The 19,873-nt window shown below is 45.0% G+C and overlaps 3 protein-coding genes across 3 annotated transcripts in view; 2 read left to right on the top strand and 1 right to left on the bottom strand.

Moving 5' to 3' along the window:
* Nucleotides 1-19,873, top strand: part of LOC309549119 (uncharacterized protein) — a 2,919,967-nt gene that overhangs the window by 1,429,592 nt on the left and 1,470,502 nt on the right. The window lies entirely within an intron of this gene.
* The window catches only part of LOC309549117 (uncharacterized protein), a 4,285,597-nt gene that overhangs the window by 2,905,883 nt on the left and 1,359,841 nt on the right, over nucleotides 1-19,873 (bottom strand).
* LOC309549130 (NACHT, LRR and PYD domains-containing protein 3-like) overlaps nucleotides 1-19,873 on the top strand; it is a 68,364-nt gene that overhangs the window by 21,903 nt on the left and 26,588 nt on the right.

The raw sequence follows: 19,873 nt of genomic DNA, 5'->3' as shown, positions 1-19,873 counted from the left end.
GAAAGAAGTTCATCCTTCTGTTCCTGTTGTTAATAATCGGAGTATCCAGTACCCTAAACCCCTCTCCTGTTGAAGTTGTTCAGCAATAAATCAAAAACATACATTCCCTAAACTGTACCTTAACCTCCCTGGTGGTATTCCCAAGTGTGGCTCGGGGGGAATTTCAGTGCCATTAGCGGTAACCCCGAGCCACACTCTGGGTACCGCCAGGGAGAAATCGCTGGATCCTGGAAGAGGTTACTTACCTTGTCCCCAGAATCCCGCAATGTATTCTGGCAGTGTATGGCGGCCGGATCTTCCGCCTGATGCTGTGTGCCCCGGCTTCCGTTCCCTGTGAGTGTCGTGTCGCAGGAGGGTGGAACCGGTGGAAAATTCAAAAAGTAAAACACACAAACACACTGATATATTGTAATCCTTTCGGATTACATTACTAAATAAAATAAATTGACCTTAGTTTGCCCCCCAGTGCCCTTGCCTGCAGTTTTACTGTACACACACACAAATATATATATAATTGTTTCAGATTTTAGGTGCTGAAAGCAGTACCATTATTTTGCATTAGAGATCGACCGATTATCGGCAACACCACTCGGCTGTCATTACAAGGAGCGGGAGAGGACGTCCCCCCCTCTCGCCGCCTTCCACGGCTCACCCGGGTCTCCCGTCCCACCGGGAGACCCCGGAATCCTACCTCCACTGCCGCCGCCGAAGAGAAGACCCGGTGTAGCATGAAGAGGTGTCCCTGTGAAAGCCGGTATCCCTGCCGCAAGTGCGCATGCGCTGGTCTCCATGTAAAAAACCCGGAAGTGATGTCATGACATCACTTCCGGGTACTCGGCGCAACTTGGCATTTTGAATGCTTTTCAGTGCCGAGGAGGGTTTTGGGGTCTTTTAGACCCCCAGATCCCTCCACAAGGAGTACCTTTAGAAAAAAAGAAAAATGTTTTACATATCTGAAAATATGGGCCGATACTGATATCCGATCACCAAAATATCGGTATCGGTATCTGCATTAAAAAAAAAAATATCGATCGATCACTATTTTGCATGCAATCCTTAAAGACGAGCAACCCAAACCAACTATTTACATATGATTTTTTTTACTGTACGTTCTTCTTTAATACATCTCGGGTATGCTAAAGTTTGAAACACAAAATCATAAATTACAATATAATAAATAACTATAAATAAGTTAAAGTATATGTGTATATATATACTGTATATATTAAGGAAAATTGTTTTCATACTTACCATAATTTTCCTTTCCTGGATCCTCCTCATGTCAGCCTACTATGGGTCAGGTCCACCCCTCTGACCCCTTTAGGACAACCTCTAACTAGCCTTTAAAGTGAGGCTGTCTCCCCTAGGAAACTGTTCCCTTACCAGCCTCGCAACGGGAGACCTGGGTGGGAAAACCTCAGGTGACATGAGGAGAATCCAGGAAAGGAAAATTATGGTAAGTATGAAAACTATTTTCCTTAATATATACAGTATATATATACACATATACTTTAACTTATTCATAGTTATTTATTATATTGTAATTTATGATTTTGTGTTTCAAACTCCTGGACCTCCTCATGTCAGCCTACTATGGGACGTACCATGCAATATTTCAGGAAGGGAAGGAATAAAGACTACAAAATAACTCAACCTGCTGTCTAAACCTATTTACACGAGAGACAGCCACAGAAAATCATATGAAGAAGTTCCTCAGAAGGCAGCAAGGTCAGCCCCATCCTTTAGTGGTGAATGAAAGTGTTTACCAGCATAGCCCGATGCTTACACTCTACTTCTGCCAACCCCCTGGCCTATATGCTCAAGGAACTATGGGTAATTGGCGCTGCCTATCTGGAATACTGTTGTATAAATCACAACGTAATGTATGTGCATATGAATAAAAGTGTCTGTGCAAGGGTCAATATGCACAATTAAATAAATAAAACCAACATGTAAAAACAGGAATAAATTGATAAGATCAACATATATAAAATAGATATTATATCCCGGTGATAAAAAGGTGCAATCAAGTCATATATATAAAACGATTGAACAATATAAAGTGCCAAGTGACAAATAGTGCTAGATCGTGTGCAGGAAATAAAAACAATTGTACTGAAAAAAAGTACAGAAAAATTGCAATAAATGCAATATTGTGCAAAACGATGAATGATATATAATAACTGGCTGAAAATAAATATATATATATAGTCCTATTAGCCAGAAATAATGACAAATCTGTGAATAAAGTGCAATAAGTGCAATAATGTGCAAAAGGACAATAAATAATATGGTGACTGGCTAAAAATTAATTAAGTCCTAATAGCCAGTATTAGTGATCAGAAATAGTTTGAGGACAAAAGAAAGATCCAGGAAAAATCGGTGAATGAATGAAAAAGGATCGGTGAATGGATGCAAAAGGATTGCAGGTGACCCCGTGGTGGGCAACTGGCGAGGTGCAGGGGAATCCCACTAGTAAATAACCTACTAACCAGATGTACCCACCCCATGTAGGGGTATAGGGCCAGTGGTGGGATTCAGCCGGTTCGCACCGGTTCCATAGAACCAGTTGCTAACTTTCTGCAAGTTCGCAGAACCGGCTGAATCCCTCTGCGCGTCTGAGGACGCGCAGGACAATTGAATGTCCCGCGCTCGGGCAGACGTGGCGCCACGGCCCGCCCATTCTGTGACAATAGCGAATGAGAATTCGCTATTGTCACATGATCCTCCTCCTGGCCAATCAGGGAGCGGGTCCTCCCGCTTCCTGATTGGCTGAAAGGCAAACACCGTGCCGTTGGACGAGAAGGAGGCTCCGCGGGAGGACTCGGAGACGCGGGGAGCCGACTGCGAGACCGTCCGTGAGGTAAGTGCATGGGTCTCGCGGGGGGGGGGATAGCTGGCACTCTGCAATTGGGGGCAATGTTGTGGCTGGCGCTCTGCAATTGGGGGCAATGTTGTGGCTGGCGCTCTGCAATTGGGGGCAATGTTGTGGCTGGCGCTCTGCAATTGGGGGCAATGTTGTGGCTGGCGCTCTGCAATTGGGGGCAATGTTGTGGCTGGCCCTCTGCAATTGGGGGCAATGTTGTGGCTGGCACTGTGCTATTGGGGGCAATGTTGTGGCTGGCACTCTGCAATTGGGGGCAATGTTGTGGCTGGCACTGTGCTATTGGGGGCAATGTTGTGGCTGGCGCTCTGCAATTGGGGGCAATGTTGTGGCTGGCACTCTGCAATTGGGGGCAATGTTGTGGCTGGCGCTCTGCAATTGGGGGCAATGCTGTGGCTGGCACTCTGCAATTGGGGGCAATGTTGTGGCTGGCACTCTGCAATCATTGGGGGCAATGCTGTGGCTGGCACTCTGCAATCATTGGGGGCAATGCTGTGGCTGGCACTCTGCAATCATTGGGGGCAATGCTGTGGCTGGCACTTTGCAATCATTGGGGGCAATGCTGTGGCTGGCACTCTGCAATCATTAGTGGCAATGTTGTGGCTGGCACTTTGCAATCATTGGGGGCAATGCTGTGGCTGGCACTTTGCAATCATTGGGGGCAATGCTGTGGCTGGCACTTTGCAATCATTAGGGGCAATGTTGTGGCTGGCACTCTGCAATCATTAGGGGCAATGTTGTGGCTGGCACTCTGCAATCATTGGGGGCAATGCTGTGGCTGGCACTCTGCAATCATTGGGGGCAATGCTGTGGCTGGCACTCTGCAATCATTGGGGGCAATGCTGTGGTCACTGTGCATTGAAAGGGGGGCACGCTGGTCTCTCTGCATTGAAAGGGGGGCACGCTGGTCACTGTGCATTGAAAGGGGGGCACGCAGCGCTGGTCACTGTGCATTGAAAGGGGGGTACGCAGCGCTGGTCACTGTGCATTGAAAGGGGGCATGCTGGTCACTGTGCATTGAAAGGGGGCACGCTGGTCTCTCTGCATTGAAAGGGGGGCACGCTGGTCACTGTGCATTGAAAGGGGGCACGCTGGTCATTCTGCTGGGAAAGTCGGAACTGGTTACTAAAATTTTTGAATCCCACCACTGTATAGGGCGGGTATTAGGGTGTGGATGGAACTCCTTCCCTTCGCTCCTAACTTCTTGGTGGGTCAGGGGGATATTGGAGGCCGTCCCTGGGGGTCCTGGGTGTCACCGGAGAAAAACAGGATCTATAGGTCCTCTCCAATGGGGATGGTGGTATATGCGAACTTCATGGATAAAGGAATGTAACAGGTGATAACAAACGAGGAAATAGCATCTCAGAACGCACTGCGTTCCACCAGTAAGTCGGAACCTGTACATGTAATATTTTTTGTTGTTTTAATTCTATAGTTGTTATGTAATTTTTACATATATTCCCCTGTATATGTCTGCGGTGGTTTATAACTTGTTTATGGCACGGCTTATATATACCTTTTAAATCTGCATTTTATATATATTTATATCGGCACAAGTCCTTTAAAAAAATACTAGATTTCGCCTTCAGATTATAGCATATTAAGCATGAATGGCATTTACAAAGTTATATCTATTCTCCGCCATACTTCTGGAGCCTTTACTTTTGCCGATCAGCTAGCCATTTTACTGCGGACGCTTGCCGTTGCCTGGTAACCACTGTATACAAATAGGGGACAACAGGAAGTGATATTACGCTGCAGAGGACGTCAAATGACGAAACGCGTACAGCGCCATTGCATCACTTCCGGTTCCGACTTACTGGTGGAACGCATTGCGTTCCGAGACGCTATTTCCTCGTTTGTTATTACCTGTTACATTCCTTTATCCACAAAAATCGTATATACCACAATCCCCATTGGAGAGGACCTATAGATCCTGTTTTTCTTCTGTGACACCCGGGACCCCCAGGGACGGCCTCCAATATCCCCCTGACCCACCAAGAAGTTAGGAGCGAAGGGAAGGAGTTCCATCCACACCCTAATACCCGCTTTATACCCCTACGTGGCCTGGGTACATCTGGTTAGTAGGTTATTTACTAGTGGGATTCCCCTGCACCTCGCCAGTTGCCCACCACGGGGTCACCTGCAATCCTTTTGCATCCATTCACCGATCCTTTTTCATTCATTCACTGATTTTTCCTGGATCTTTCTTTTGTACTCTGACTATTTCTGATCACGAATACTGGCTATTAAGACTTTATTAATTTTAGCCAGTCACCATATTATTTATTGTCCTTTTGCACATTATTGCACTTTATTCACGGATTTGTCATTATTTCTGGCTAATAGGACTTTATATATATATATATTTTTTTTTCAGCCAGTTATTATATATCATTCATCGTTTTGCACAATATTGCATTTATTGCAATATTTCTGTACTTTTTCTCAGTACAATTGTTTTTTTATTTCCTGCACACGATCTAGCACTATTTGTCACTTGGCACTTTATATTGTTCAATCGTTTTATATATATCACTTGATTGCACCGTTTTATCACCAGGATATAATATCAATTTTATATATGTTGATCTTATCAATTTATTCCTGTTTTTACATGTTGGTTTTATTTATTTAATTGTGCATATTGACACTTGCACAGACACTTTTATTCATATCCACATACATTACGTTGTGATTTATACAACAGTATTCCAGATAGGCAGCGCCAATTACCCATAGTTCTAAACTTTTTTATACAGTCATTCATTTGTAGCTTAGGGTAGGCTGCAGCCTAATTACCTTTGATATATATCCGTTAGATATCCATAGCGCAGAACTTACTCCCTTCTATATGGTCAAGGAACTGCCCTAGTTTTGTGCAATGTGCCGTAATTTCTGAAGACAGAGGAAGCCGCAGGAAGCTAGTCAAACTGAACCATCCTGACTGACTGTTCAGGAAGGACTAACCCCTTCCAATGCCATGAAACTCCCCTAAACCCACTTGGGACACCAAGTGGTCATTCCCCTTGAAAAGACCATACTGATCCCAAGTAGGCCGAAGGGGAAGAATCAGATTGAATTCCTTTTCATATTCTCTCCCTTTCATCTTCTGAAAAAGCAGGAAGAGTGGTTTCTCAGTTCACTTGGAAAGTAGTCCATGGAATGTTGGAACTTGGGAAAAAGCCATCTGGCTGAAAAGACTGAAAGAAGCCTTTTTTTTTTTTTTTCTACAAAAACGCATAATCCTGATACTCTCTAGAGAAGCAAGTATCCATTGCCACAGGATGTAGGATTTAAAATGAGTTTAATGCTACATCCTTCCCTAACCAATTTGGTGGCATACAACAAAATCTAAACCTGAAGGAGACAAGGAATCCTAATTCTTCCGTGAAGAAACGCGCAAGAAGACTGCCACCTGTGCCTGTGGTGTTAAGTGGAATAGCCCAAATTCCTTGATTCTGCAATATGGAGCCTATTCTCCCTCTGGCAATATAAAATGATCACCATTATCACATTTCAACCTACATACCATCCATTTCTACCTTCCAAAATCTAGATGGAAATACTAGTCTCCTGGATTATAAAATCATGGCAACACAATAGTCAAAATGGCCAACGAATCCTTGGAATCATCCTGAAAATCAGCAGAGCTGGAGGGAAAAACCGCACCAGGTGGAGTTTCCACATTTTAGCCAAGGCACCCTGACCTATGGTCTGAGAGTCCCAAGACCAGGAAAAGTAGAAAGGACACTGGAATATCTCTGCTGACCCTACCAGACCTACGGGCAGCATAACCTAAAGTTTTAAGAAGAACCACACTTGTTCCAGGTTGAGAGTCAATTCACAGGGATTGATGAATTTTCTGGTCAATCAGACTGGTAAAACTCTGACCCTGGAAGATTTAATACCCTCCAAGATAAAACCTGCACTCGGGACAAAGGATAAACTCCTGACTCCCTCTTGGTGGACTAATCAAATTACCATGGTAGTTACTAGGGATGATCGAACTTTTCAAAAGTTCGGTTCGACCAGAACACCCGAACTTCCCAAAAGTTCGGCCCGGATTTCAGAACCCCATTGAAATCAATGGGACCCGAACTTTGGTAATCAAAAAACACCATTTTGAAGCCATAAAACCCAATAAATGCCCCTAAAAAGTGCCTAGGGTTCTGGGTCATGCCCCAGGGACTATTCATCACACAAAAAAAGTTCTTAAAAATTGTATTTTTTTAATAGAGAGCCAATTATTGAAAAAATTATTGAAAAAAAAAAGAGATTTCTTTGGATTTAGTGTTTGGGGGGTCTAAAAAGTGTATCTGTGAAGTTTCAGCTCTGTAGCATGTCCATAACCAGAAAAAAAAGGTTGTTTGTATTAGAATTAATATAGAACAGGGATATGGCTCCGCTATTTTCACACCTTGCCGGTTTTGTAGCAAGCGTTTTTTTGGGCATTTTTGGGGGGTTATTGGAGGCAGGCATAACATCAGAACTTCTGTGTAGGGGTATATATACACACACACACTTATATGTATATATACACATACACATATATAGGTGGGAAAGTAGCAGAACACTATACTTGCGCTAATGAAATAATTAACACCAATATGTCTCCGCTCCTATCACACCTATATATGTGTATGTGTAAAATACATATAAGTGTGTGTGTATATATACCCCTATACAGAATTTCAGATGTTTTGCCTGCCTCCAAAGACCCCAAAAAATGCCCCAAAAAACCCCTGCAATAACACACCTGAGCATTTTTTTTGGCGCAGGCGTTTTTTTTTTGGTCATTTTTTTGGGGTCTTTGGAGGCAGGCAAAACATCTGAACTTCTGTATAGGGGTATATATACATACACACTTATATGTATATATACACATACACATATATAGGTGTGATAGGAGCGGAGACATATGCCTGTTAATTATTTCATTAGCGCAAGCATAGTGTTCTGCTACTTTCACACCTATGTATGTGTAGGTGTATATATACATACATGTGTGTGTATATATACCCCTATACAGAAGTTCAGATGTCATGCCTGACTCCAAACATGTTCTCAAAAAAGCCCTATAAACGCCTGCAGCAAAAAGCAGACTGACCGGCGAGAAGCCATATCGCTGTTCTATAAGTGACCTAAGAGAAACAATCTTTTCTCTATAGTGGTCACGCTGACATGGAAGGGTTTGGTCACCCTGCCATAGCAGTCAGAGTCAGTTAACCCTACACTACACTACAGTCACCTTGGCACTTAACACTTTCCCTACAGAAACTAGATTATTAAAGCTAACTAAAGTGGAAAATAGAACCCTAACTACACTAGATATCCCTTTCCTCACACTAAAAATTTGTCAGGCTTATTTGGGGTGGTTACATTTAAAAAAGAAATGAAATATTTCATATTTTGTTCTATATAGAAATATGAAGCAATGACATCCATTTTTGTTAGGTTACTGAAAGGTTAAATCTCTTTAACAAAAAGTGCCTATTCAGGAAATTCTTAAACAGGTTTACTCAAACATGCTGTGTTGACCTAAGGTAATAAATAAATAGTCTGTTGACTTTCCTTAGATATAAGTCTAAGACGCTATACCAAGGTAATCTTATCTGTGTGTGGGACCATAAACCTTAGTCAGTATTTTCTGTGTTTAGATCCATTTAGAAATACGATTTACAGATACATTATAATCTTATATGTAACAGAATATTAACAATGAAATATATATATAACTAACATACATAGATATGCAGAAAACCATTATATATTATAATTGTTTCATCCTTGCTAAAAGAAAGTTAAGCTGATTTTGATGACTCATCACTGCATGTTTAGAAAGACTTCATGTTAAACCTTTGTAAGTTGTAAAAATTAATCATAAAACTTTTCTAACCTTGCCAGACTCTAGAAAGTCTGAGATGGTAAGCTCTTTGTCAATATAAGGTGCAAAGTTTTATTTGTAGGTAAACAATGCTGTAATATTGCTATATGCTGAAGCTCAGAGCAACACAATACTGCCATCTCTGGTGACTGACTGCTACTAGTTGAAGTCTTAGGTTGAAAAGTATTTTCCAATAAATTATATATATATATTAATAATATATAATGGTGTTACCAGATTTAATCTTTACCTAGATACATGGTGGATATTAACCACTTGCCGACCGCCGCACGACTATCTACGTCGACGGTCAACCCCTCACAGGCAAACTAATGTAGGGCTAAGTTGCTTGCTTGTGAGGGTCTAGGGAGCGAGCGCGCGCCCCCGGAGGCGCGCTCCCGCGTGGTCACGGACCCCCCCGCGCGTGTGACCAGCGGACCCGATGTCCGCCGGCCACTCGGCGATCGGCGGGGGAGAGGGAGAATGTCAGGCAGCTTGTGTAAACAAGCTGCCTGTCATTCTCCTCGCTGCAAAGACACTGATCACATGGATCTACTATGTAGATCCGTTGATCAGTGTCCTTACAGCTGAAGCCACAGCCAATCACAGTAGAAAGCACGCCCCTAGGGACACACACAGCCCCTCCCTCCCAAATAAAGTTAACCCCTTCACTACCAGTGTATTTTTACAGTAACAGTGCATATATATAGCACTGATTACTGTAGAAATGTCACTGGTAACCCCAAAAGTGTCAAAAATGTCAGTCAAGGGTCCGATCTGTCCGCCGCAATGTCGCAGTACCGCAAAAAAAATCGCAGATCGCCGCCATTACGCGTTAAAAAAAAAAAACAACAAAAATGACAAAAATCTTTCCCTTTGTTAGTAAACGCGATAACTTTTGCGCAAACCAATCAAAATACGCTTTTTGCGATTTTTTTTTACCAAACATAGGTAGCATAAAACAAATTGGCCGAAAATGTTAAAAAATTTTGATTTTTACATTTTTTTTGGGGGGAATTTCATATAAAAAAATGTGAAAAATATTGTTATTTTTGCAAAATTGACGCTCTTTTTTTGTTTATAGCGCGTGATCAAAAAATCGCACAGGTGATCAAATACCACCAAAAGAAAGCTCTGTTTGTGGGAAAAAAAGGACGCCAAATTTGTTTAGGTACAGCGTCGCACGACCGCGCAATTGTTCGTTAAAGTCACGCAGTGCCGAATCGCAAAATACCCCCTGGTCGGAATGGGGGTAAAATCTTCCGGGGCTTAAGTGGTTAAATGGACATGTAATAGATGAGAGTATGGATACATTTTATGTTGTTTTATGATGATTACTCTTAAATATGGAGGAATCATCATTTAATATTCTGGTCAACCAAGAGGTGTCACCCAATGACCTCACCAGTTAATGAATAAGATGTCCCAACCAATGGGGATAATGTTACTCCCTCTGGGTTTAACTTATGGTAATTTTAATAGTCCTTTGTTCAATACCATATAAAAAGGGAAACCCAGATGAGACACAGGACATTTGCACAACATACATTACATATACAATACACACGCTACTACAGCCATGCATAGACTCATCTATACAGACTTCATTTTGCTCCATCATGTATCTGAAACTTTGAGGGACGCCAAACAAAACTCCTCCCTACCTGGCCACCATCTTGGAAAGGCAGCCATCTTAAGGACTCTGGTAACAACCATTTTAAGCTAGCAGCCATTTTAAATATGGTACATATACTTGCTGTTTATTTGATATTATTTACTATCATTTATTTCCTTCCTTAAATGTTTTACATTTCATATTTAGGGGAACGAGAGTACAATCCCAGCCGTATAAACCATGGTAGATTTTTCTCTAAAAAGCCGATTTTTGTTTTTATACATTTTTATGAATATCAGATTTAGCGCATATTGGTGTATTAGTCTCACGTTTTGCATAGCCTATTCTTGCTTCATCTGCAGTGGAGTGACTATCAGCCTGTGCATTACGCAGACAATTGTGGTCTGATTATATAGAACATTCATTTATGGTTTATACTATACCTGGAGAAAACGTAATCTTGCTTTATTTTCACTATCATTATTGAGCTACACATCACATTGCATTTATTGTTTGAAGTTTATATTTTATGTAAAGTTATCTTTTTGTGTCATCTCAAGTTTGATCATTTATCGTGAATACATGTCTCGTGAATAAATATTCTTATATATTCCACTGTAGACAGTTTTCACTAAGATTGGTATATGCTTTTAAAAAGAAATGAATCAATAAAAATAATTTGCTACATATCGATTTGTGGAAATAAGTGGAGATTCTCCTACCACACAGATCTTTGCTTATTGACATAAATAGACACTGTTATATTCAGAGCAGTATAAATATTCTGACAAATTGCTAAATGACATTTTGAAGCAGAAGTAACAGAACTGCTTCCACTCTCTTCCACAGCCCTGTATTACAATGCTAGGAATTTGGTGGGGCTATCTTATATACTGGGGGGCGTATCCACTAATGATTGTCCTCTGGACCCCCTAGTCACTCCAATCACATTCCTAGCATTCTCCTTCCCCCTCAATTGGCTTTTACTGATGGTTCTGGTCCAATCATGGGCTTTTAAAGCCCATTTCCTGTCCCATTGCATTTTGGTCGGTTCTGGTTGCCGAATTCCAAACTTTTTCAGCAAAAAGTTCGGAATTCTGCCGAATTTCGAACAGCCAATGTTCGGGTCGTACCGATGGTCGACCCGAACCGTTCGAACATCCCTAGTAGTTACCAGACCTCCTAAAATAGACAGATTTGCTATCAGAACAAATCCGACTGCCTCTGGTTTCAAAAGACTCAAACTGAGTTTGAGTCTTGCCATCTCTAATGCTTGGAAAAAAGACCCACACACTGAGCACCCCAGTCCCAAGGACTGCCGTGTGTAGACACTAGTTTGGAGCGGCAAGACCGAGATCAAAAACCACAAAACTGTCAACCATACTCTCCTTCCCAACTCCATCCAAAAGAAAAGGAGGTGAAGGAGGATGCTTCAGAGACAAAAATCTAAACCCCAGCAATAGGCAAGTTATTTGTTCCAAGACTGAGACACCCTGTCTACCGAAGAAACAGAGGGGTATGCATTGCCTGGGTGTGCAGGAACTGCCCCACCTGACATTACCCTAGGACTAAGGCCTGTTACAGAAAAGAGCAGAACCAGGAAGAGACAGACCTATCAGTAAGAAAAGAGCCCCTGTCCTGAGCAGTGTGCAGGAATATCCAAATATTCAAAAAGGTGAGTTAATCCCAGAGATCTCTGGAGGTTCTGACCCATCCAAATTACTGGAATGCCTGAAAGATCTTTTTAGGTCGTTCAATAGAGCCCATTCCAATTGTTACCTAACAAGAAGTCACCACAAGATCACACGAAGACTCTAAGGCTAGTATTGGGCCTAGCCTTCTAGCGCCCACAGAACTGGCGAGAGGCAGCGGGTCAATACAAGTGGGCTAATGGAACTGGGAAGAACCACCTCTCAGAACTGAAGAATGGCATTCTCATTATCGAGGAAAAATAAATTCAAGTCATCTACTTCACTGCTTTCCCCTTGCCAGCCCAGGCATGGTGGAAGATAGGAAGACCAAGCAAGCACACATCACTTGCTAATAGACAGAGCCTGTCTTCCACTTTCCTCCTGCATAAACTGTGCAGGATCCCAGGCCCCAGAAGGATGGATCTGACCTTAACTAGCACTGAACAGTGATCCAGGACTACGTAGACTGAATTTTATTCTACTAACAATTGACAAGATGAAAGCTCTCGAGGATCTTGCAGGCTAAAGCTTTATCTAGCAGCAGCGCTCCTACGTAGATATAAGCAGGATATCACTGAGGAAATGAAAGCCCTAAGGATAGATAGTACCTCCAAGAGGGTTCTGGGGCAGGTGCCATGACCAAAAATCATACCAGGACCCAGAAGGATGGACATGACTTTCACTTGCAATGAACAGTGATCCAGGACTTAAGTAGACTGAATTTGAATCTACTAAAAATTGACCAGATACTCCAAGATCTAGAGGGTCCTGCAGGCTAGAATGTTACCCAGCAGCAGCACCCCTACTTGGCTATCAGCAGGATATCCCTTGAGGAAATAAATGCCATAAATATTGATAGTACCCTCAAGAGGGTTCTGGTTAGAATGCCAACCAAAAAACATACCATGACCTAGGCCAAGCCATCGTCTGCTAGAAAACCTGAGAAGTGCTGGTGAACCCAGACAATAGTAATATGTAGACTAGCGTCTGCCAAGTCCAGAAAAGGGCACCAGCCTCCCTTCCTCACCACCAGAATAATGGCTTTCCAGGATTCTGTCATGAAGACAGGAACCTTCATAAACACATCCACGTGCTTAGCACCAAGATAGATCCAAAGTCCATCAGATATTTGCGACCCAAGAGAGGAAATTAATATTTGTGCTCCACCTCTGCATCTGTCTATCATTGATACTCAAAAAGTTAAAAAGGTCTTCCAGGGTATGGGAGGCAATGCAAATATTGTACACTGCTTTTTAAAACCTGCATTTGACAGTAGCCCTAGAGCAGTGATGGCGAACCTCGGCACCCCAGAACCACACCCCCCACGATGCCCAACTACACTGCAGAGTGCATGAGCACCATGAGAAATGCAGCCCCAAAACATCCAGGGCGCCAAGGTTCGCCATCACCGCTCCAGAGCAAGGCAAACTGGGGTAGCCAACCACGGCCCTGCAGCTGATGCGAAACCACAAACCCCCTTTTGCCTCTGCCTTGAAGCGGCATGCCTATGGCTGTAGAGTTTTGCAAAGCCTCAAGACGCAGAACATGTAAGGGCCCCCCTGTACTTAGAGTGGTGAACTGTCCCCCCACAGCACTGGGGCAGCTTGACCCAGAAACCTAGAGAAGCTAAGTGCACAATTATCAGTATTACTGCCCTCTTCTGGTAAAGAGTTATATGTGCTGTAATACAGAATCTGGTATTCCCAGGTGGTCCCCCATCCACCCACTAACCAGGTCTGATCCTGCTTAGCTTCTGAGATCAAGCACATATAGGGTGGTGTGGTGTGGCCATAGGCTATCTCCACTAAGGCAACTCTGATGCTGTAGTCCTGGGCCATCTCCCAGAGGCACTGTCTTCAGCCAGGCAAACAAGCCTTTACCTGAAACTGAGACTGCATAACACAAGCTTCCCAACCAGAGCCCTGGAGCCCTTTCTCCTCCACTCATGGAGAACCTCATCTGCCCTAAGCAATAAGGACTAATAGTATAGCCACAGGGAGGCTCTCTGCAGCAGGTAGCAACAGTATTGTAAAGCAGCGCAAGCTATATGCCAACACTTGGTAACTACAGTACATCCAGTGTTCACAGTAACTTTGAGGCTATAAATAGTGGACAGGAGAACCTTTGATTACCCAATTAAGGCATAGACCCATTCTCCTTCCTGGCAACGTAACCTCCCAGCACCTCATTGTGCTAAGCATAATGAGAGGAAGATCCTTGGACTACCTCCTTAAGGTATTGCTGACACAAAATTAGTGATAAGATGAAAGTGACAGCATTCAAAGCTGTTTCAATATTTCAGTATGTGATCTACTGGGGAATTGAACTCAAGGTCGCACAGAGTTCGCATTCATCCCCACTACACCATGGAGCAAACCTAGAAAGTCATCTTTTACATATTCTCCATCCTGACCATGCAACACTTGAATGTGGTTACACACAATGTGAGGGAGATCCTGTCTGCCTCTTTAAAGCAGCTTTAACATTCCTCCGGCCAGCACACATAAATTCACTCACAAGACCAAACTCAGTCAAACTGACCACACTCGATCAGGTCTATTCGAAGTGACCAACTGACTAAAATTGATTTCGTCCTGGCCACGTGCAATGCTCTTTTTTTTTTTTTTAAAGTTAAAGAAAAACAAATTAAATTCCTTCTCAAAAAATCTTCAGTGCTTTGAGACAGGCAGCAGCTATAGACAAAAATAGCCCAAGCTTCAACACAGGCAAAGTAGACCAGGATGTGCATGTACTCCCAGTGAGGGCCGCAGAGACCCAGTTACACACAGTGTATTGGCCACAGAGGAAAAGGAAGCCAGCCGCACCTGCAGACTGTCTCCACTGATTAACCAACAGATCCATAGTGATCAGAGGAAGCCTGGGCTGGCCCCCTCCCCCCACACTGGAGCATGCAAAACCACCATCTCTAGCGAACTACAAGAGCCAGAAAGCATGTTTAGGGGGAAAAAATACAGCAAAAAATCATCAGCCGGCTTCATCATTCATACTGTAACAATAACTGGAATACAGCATCTGTAGCAGTTTTTAACTGTCAAGTAATGGTATAAGTATGAAATACAGCAATTTATACTGCAATGTAACTCACCCCCAGCACCAAGGGGAACTCACCATCGAGGGAGATTTACAGCCCCTAAGAGGGGGTCTTCTTGCTGAGGAGAGGCTGAACCTCGGAAGGCCACAAGGGAAGGTAACAATTTTTTTTTCTTTATTTTTTTTTTTTTAAAGGTGTCCGGAGTGAGGACGAAAAAATAACAGTTTCCTAGGCGAGACGGCCGCACTTTAAAGGCTAGTTAGAGGTTGTCCTAAAGGGGTCAGAGGGGCGGACCTGACTCATAGTAGGCTGACATGAGGAGGTCCAGGAAAAAGATATATATACGTATGTATATATATATATATATATATATATATATATATATATATATATTGTCAGGGTCTGGACTGGCGGCCGATGAAGACACTAGGGGTGGATCCTCTGTGTCAGTGAGAGAATGGCGTGGACCGTACCAGGGGACTGGTTCTAAGTTGCTACTGGTTTTCACCAGATCCCGCCACAAGGCGGGATGGACTTGCTGCGGCGGTAGCAAACAGGTCGTGTCCTCCGGTAGCAGCTCAACCTCACGGACAGCTGATACAGGCGTGGTACAGTAGGACAAGGCAAAGGCAAGGTCAGACGTAGCAGAAGGTCAGGGCAGGCGGAAAAGGTTCGAAGTCAGGGGCAACGGCAGAAGGTCAGATACACAGGCAGGGAAAATACATGAAACGCTTTCTCAGGGCACTAAGGCAACAAGATCCGTCAAGGACAGGAAGGGGAAGTGGGTTTTTATATGTTTTGTACTGATTGAACCAGGCACCAATTAGTGGTGCACTGGCCCTTTAAATTTTAGTGCAGCGGCGCGCGCGCGCCCTAGGGAGCGGGGCCGCGCACGCCGGGAGGAGGACAGGACGGGACCCGGCAGGTTAGTGTGTAGAGTCCGCGGACGGGAACGTCCCGCTGCACGGACCGCATCCCTGCTACATGCGGGGGGACGGCGCTCACGGTCGGGGATGATGACCGGAGCGCCGCTGCCCGCAGCACGCCACGAGTGCTCCGGGGAAGCCGCAGGACCCGGAGCGCTCAGCGTGACAGTACCCCCCCTTTGGTCTCCCCCTCTTTTTGGAGCCCAGGAATCTGTGGATGAGCTCCTTGTCGAGGATATTGGACTCGGGCTCCCATGACCTCTCTTCGGGACCACAATTCTCCCAGTCAACAAGAAATTTTTTTTTACCTCTGACGACCTTGGAGGCGAGGATATCTTTCACCGAGAAGACGTCAGAGGACCCAGAGACAGGAGCAGGAACGATGACCTTGGAGGAAAATCGGTTAAGAATGAGGGGTTTGAGAAGGGATACATGAAAGGAGTTAGGAATACGGAGAGAGGGAGGAAGGTGGAGTTTGTAAGAAACAGCGTTAACTTGGCTTTTGATTCTAAAAGGCCCGAGGTAACGCGGGCCCAGCTTGTAGCTAGGGTCCCGAAACCGGATGTATTTGGCAGAGAGCCACACTCTGTCACCAGGGGCAAAGACAGGAGGAGTTCTTCTTTTTTTATCTGCATGTCTCTTCATGCAAGAAGAGGCCAGGATGAGCGACTCTTTACCGTGATTTTGTTAAGACCGCGGTAATCAATACAAGGACGTAGTGACCCATCCTTCTTGGCAACAAAGAAGAATCCTGCTCCGGGAGGAGAAGAAGACTTCCTGATGAATCCTTTTTTGAGTTTCTCCTGAACTTACTCCGACATTGCCTTGGTTTCAGGAGCGGAGAGCGGGTAAATCCTGCCACGGGGTGGTGTGGTACCCGGAAGCAAGTCAATGGGGCGGTCATAGGGTCTATGTGGTGGTAAGACCTCTGCCTGTTTTTTGCAAAAGACGTCAGTAAAGTCTTGATAGGCCTTAGGAAGGCCGAGCAAAGGAGAGGAGGTGGAGACTTGTCTAGTAGGTACCGACTTGAGGCAACGAGTGTGGCAGGTAGGGCCCCATGATTTAATGTCCCCAGAGGTCCAGTCGAGGGTAGGAGAGTGGCGCTGGAGCCAGGGCAAGCCAAGAAGGACATCAGAAGTGCAGTTAGGCAGAACAAAAAATTCAATCGTCTCTTGGTGGAGAACCCCTATGGTCATGAGAACGGGTTCTGTGCGATAACGCACGGTGCAGTTCAGATTCTCTCTGTTAACTGTAGAAATAAAGAAGGGCTTGACGAGACGGATAACAGGGATACTAAACCGGTTGATGAAGGAGGCTTTAATGAAGTTTCCTGCAGAACCAGAGTCCAAGAAGGCCTCCGCAGGGAAGGAGACTTTAGCGGCTGGAGAAATCCATACTGGAACAATCAGGCGTGGAGAGGAAGAATTTACACCCAGTGACGCCTCTCCCACGTTCACTAGGTGCGAGCGTTTCCCTGACGCTGAGGACGAAGAGGACAATCCTTTAAGAAGTGTTCAGAGCTCGCACAGTATAAGCATAAGTTCTCGTTCCTCCGGCGAGACCTCTCTTGCTGGGTCAGGCGAGCCCGATCCACTTGCATGGCCTCCTCGGCGGAAGGCACAGTAACAGGCTGCAAAGGATGCTGGAAGAGAGGAGCCAGGCGTGGGTATCGCCTGATGCGAACAAGATCTTTCTCCTGGCGGAGTTCCTGACGTCTTTCAATGTAGCGCATATCAATGCGAGTAGCCAACTGGATGAGTTCAGTCAGGGAGGCAGGTATCTCTCGTGCGGCCAGACAATCCTTGATATGGCTGGATAAACCTTTTTTAAAGGTCGCGCAGAGGGCTTTGTTGTTCCAGGTCAATTCGGAGGCCAGAGTGCAAAACTGTATAGCATATTCACCTACTGTAGAGTCTCCTTGGACGAGGTTTAGCAAGGCTGTTTCCGTGGACGAGGCACGGGCAGGTTCCTCGAAGACACTGCGGACTTCCGAAACGAAGGACTGGACGGAGGCAGTGGCAGGATCGTTGCGGTCCCAGAGCGGCGTGGCCCAGGCCAAGGCCTTCCCAGATAGTAAACTGACCACGAAGGCCCCCTTAGACCGTTCTGTGGGAAACTGGTCTGACAACATCTCCAGGTGCAGGGAACATTGGGACAAGAATCCCCGGCACATCTTAGAGTCCCCATCAAACTTGTCCGGGAGAGACAAGCGGACTCTAGCGGTGGCGGCGGCCACAGGCTGCGGTGGAGAAGCAGATGCAGGCGGTGGAGGCAGCTGCTGCTGAGCTGGAAGAAGCTGCTGCAGCATGGTGGTCAACTGTGCCAGCTGTTGACCTTGCTGAGCAATCTGCTGGGACTGCTGGGCAACCACGGTAGTGAGGTCAGCGAGACTAGGCAGCGGCACATCAGCGGGATCCATGGCCAGATCTACTGTCAGGGTCCGGACTGGCGGCCGATGAAGACACTAGGGGTGGATCCTCTGTGTCAGTGAGGGAATGGCGTGGACCGTACCAGGGGACCGGTTCTAAGTTGCTACTGGTTTTCACCAGAGCCCGCAGCAAGGCGGGATGGACTTGCTGCGGCGGCAGCAACCAGGTCGTGTCCTCCGGTAGCGGCTCAACCTCATGGACAGCTAATACAGGCGTGGTACAGTAGGACAAGGCAAAGGCAAGGTCAGACGTAGCAGAAGGTCAGGGCAGGCGGCAAAGGTTCAAAGTCAGGGGCAACGGCAGAAGGTCAGATACACAGGCAGGCAAAATACACAAAACGCTTTCTCAGGGCACTAAGGCAACAAGATCCGGCAAGGACAGGAAGGGGAAGTGGGTTTTTATATGTTTTGTACTGATTGGACCAGGCACCAATTAGTGGTTCACTGGCCCTTTAAATTTTAGTGCAGCGGCGCGCGCGCGCCCCCTAGGGAGCGGGGCCGCGCACGCCGGGAGGAAGACAGGACGGGACCCGGCAGGTTAGTGTGTAGAGTCCGCGGACGGGAACGGGGTAGCCGCAGGACCCGGAGCGCTCGGCGTGACATATATACAGTACTTTAACTTATTTATAGTTATTTATTATATTGTAATTTATGATTTTGCGTTTCAAACTTTATCATACCTGAGATGTTATAAAGAAGAACGCACAGTAAAAAAAAATCATATGTAAATAGTTTGGACTGCTCGTCTTTAAGAATTACATGCAAAATAATGGTACCGCTTTCAGCACCTAAAATCTGAAATAATCATACCGCCAGGGAGGTTGAAGGAGAAGTATAGCCAATGCTATTTTTGCTGTAATTCTCTTGGGGATCACAGAGTGCAGTTAGTTCTGTGACATCACTCAGCTGGTCCAGGCTCGGGAAAGATCCAGACTTTATTGTTTTTTATCCACCCAGATGCATGGGCCAGCAACTAGCTCAAAGTAGCCTCAGCTTAGCCTGTGCTGCTGAGAGAACTGAGCAATCAGCAGACTCAGTTATTGCTGCTGGCAATAATGGAATGGAAAACCTGACAGGCTGGTTGTACCCAAGTTGAATAAACAATCAACTTGGGTACAATCAGCCTGCCCATACATGGTTCAAATCTTGGCCAGTCCCTGCGAGATTCAAACTGCCTATGGCCCGCTTTAGAAGCGGGGAACACCTGCAGCATAGCAGGTGAGTATAATTTATTTTTTTTAAACTGGAACTTCTCTTTGAATTGTCATTGTGATTGGAATTGTGTTTGTGTGACTAGCAGCTTCTGTACTATTTATGGAGAAAGTCTGCCACCCCTTCGGGGGTGAGGGCTACATAAAGTTTCTTCATGTCTATTATGAAAAAATGACTA

Source organism: Pelophylax lessonae (assembly GCF_965119305.1).
Source record: "Pelophylax lessonae genome assembly, chromosome: 3".
In the NCBI taxonomy this organism is placed as follows: domain Eukaryota; kingdom Metazoa; phylum Chordata; class Amphibia; order Anura; family Ranidae; genus Pelophylax; species Pelophylax lessonae.
The sequence above is the reverse complement of the archived record's forward strand: the minus strand, read 5'-3'. Positions and strand labels throughout refer to the sequence as shown.